The following is a 2574-nucleotide window of genomic DNA, read 5'->3' on the forward strand; positions in this document are numbered from 1 at the left end:
TCCTGTTCCTTTCAATCCTCTCTGCTCCCCCAGGAAGCCCCTCTCAACTTCCACACATGGAGAGAATAGAAGTCAGAAGGGACCCGTTTTCAGAAAAGGCTCTTGTGTCTCACGTGAGATCTGACTCTGAATCCCTTGGCCAGATGCTCCACTGAGCAGAGAGCAGAGAGGAAAGGAAGGCAGAACAAGGGGACATACAGCTTCTGATCACCCTTAGCCTGATCTGTGGCAGGATCCTGTGGTCTTGAGCGGGGAGAAGGTGAAGCTCTCCCAACTCCAGGACTCCCAGGGCGGTGGACAGCCAGAGGTGGGGCTGGGGGCCAGGTGTGTGGTTCTTCTGACCTCTCTGCTCTGGGCAGAGTCCTTGGATGGTGGGCTCGGGGTGTATGGGGAAGGAGCCATGAAACCACTAAGTTTCAAGGAAACAGCACTTGCTTGGGGCCCAAGAGATGGTATCTAGCCAATGTCTCCAATCAGATCATTGCTATTATAAACCCAAGCCCATGAGTGATCGAGGTTTACACACACACTGAGTGAGTGAGTGAAGTCGTTCAGTCGTGTCCGGCTCTTTGTGACCCCACAGACTGTAGCCCACCAGGCTCCTCCATCCATGGGATTCTCCAGGCAAGAGTACTGGAGTAGGTTGCCATTTCCTTCTCCAGATCTTCCCGACCCAGGGATTGAACCCGGGTCTCCCGCATTGCGGGCAGATGCTTTACCATCTGAGCCACCAGGGAAGTCGCTACTACGTATAAAATAGATAATGAATAAGAACCTACTGTGTAGCATGGGGAACTCTACTCAATACTCTGTAATGACCTGCATCGATAAAGAATCCAAAAAAGAGTGGGTATACGTCTATATGTGGGCTTCCCAGGTGGTTCAGCCGGTAAAGAATCTGCCTTCAATGCAGGAGCCACAAGAGTCGCAAGTTGGATCCCTGGGTTGGCAAGATCCCCTGGGGGAGGTCGTGGCAACCCACTCCAGTATTCCTGCCTGGAGAATCCCATGGATGGAGGAGCCTGGCGGGGTACAGTCCACAGGGTCGCCAGGTTGTACACATGTTCAACTGATTCACTTTGCTGTACAACAGAAACTAACAACACAGTAAGTCAACTATATCCCAATAAAAATTTTAAAAAAGACAATAAAAACCCCAAGCCTAAAGCAAAACTCTTTCCTTTACCAGAAACGGTAGCCTTTTCCCGCAGTCCTTCAGGGGCACGTTTTATTGGCAATCTTCGCCCAATTTGTCCTCACCTGCACTTTTTGATCTCTTTCTCTCCCCACCCAAAAAGAAACTCAGGGAAAGGGCAAACATGGTGATGATAAGGACTCTCAGATTCTATTTGTTTAGCGTGATCACTCACCCAAGCACCCTCCCGCCTGTGTCCATTCCACTTTCGTGAAAGTGAAGTCACTCCATCGTGTCCGACTCTTTGCGACCTCAGGGACTGTGGCCCACCAGGTTCCTGCATCCATGGAGTTTTCTAGGCAAGAGGATGGGTGGGTTGCCATTTCCTTCTCCATCTGTCATAAAAACCAAGCGAAATCCCAGACTGGTTGTAAAAGTAGGGACCGCAGTTGAAGCCGGGGGAGGAACAGTGGGAGCAGGCGGGCACTCTGTTGCCTGAGTTGGGACAGGTATGGAGGGAGGGCCTGGGGGCCAGCGCCCGAAGACCCCACCCGAAAGGCAGGTCTGACCTGGGGGGAGGGAGCTCTGGGCCTCCTCTTCACCCCTTGATGGAGAGGCAGCCAGGAGAGGGGGTGGGGCTCCCCTTAGGGACTGCAGGGCAGCAGCTGGCAGGCGCACTAGGAACTGGGCAGATTCTAAGGCAGACACTTGAGTGAGCCGGGGGGCAGGGCACAGTGGGAGGCTAAGAGAAAGAGGGAGAGGCCAGACCAGGGGCCCGGAGGTAGCCAGCGGCTACTATGGATGAATGGAAGCCAAACAGTGCCTTGTCCAGACAGATGGCTCTTGAGCAATTCTGACCCTCCTTGGGCAGGTCCCCTGGTCAGGCCACAGCAGTAAGAAGAACTAGGAAACAGAGAAAATGACTTTCACCACCTTGCATTCCTCCATCCCCCTGCCCAAATGCTTAGGCTTCATGGACCCAGTGCCCTGTGGGCAGTAGAGCCCCACCGGCCCCGCCCGTCAAGGGTGGCCACGGGCTCTGCGTCAGCACATGTGATCCAGACCAGTGGACTACAGCCCACGGGGTAGCAAAGAGTCAAAGACAAGCGACGAGGCACGCACACACGAGTACGTATAACTGACTCACTTTACTGCTTAGCAGAAACCAACACATTTTAAATCAATTGTATTCCAATAACAATTAAAAAAAAAAAAAAGCAGTAGAAAACCCAACCCTAAAGCCAAATCCTTTCCTTTGGTTTGGTAGGGTAGCCAAACCCTACCGAGAGCGGTAGCCTTCCCAGCAGTCCTTCAGGGGCACGTCTTATTGGCGATCTCCTCCCGGTTTGGCCTCCACTAGAGGCCCTGGCGGAGAATCCAGTGACCTGAAACAGTCAGTTCACAGGCCAGGGGGCATCAGTCTAGCATCAGCAGGCTGC

This window comes from Muntiacus reevesi, chromosome 6 (genome assembly GCF_963930625.1).
Source record: "Muntiacus reevesi chromosome 6, mMunRee1.1, whole genome shotgun sequence".
Taxonomy (NCBI): Eukaryota; Metazoa; Chordata; class Mammalia; order Artiodactyla; family Cervidae; genus Muntiacus; species Muntiacus reevesi.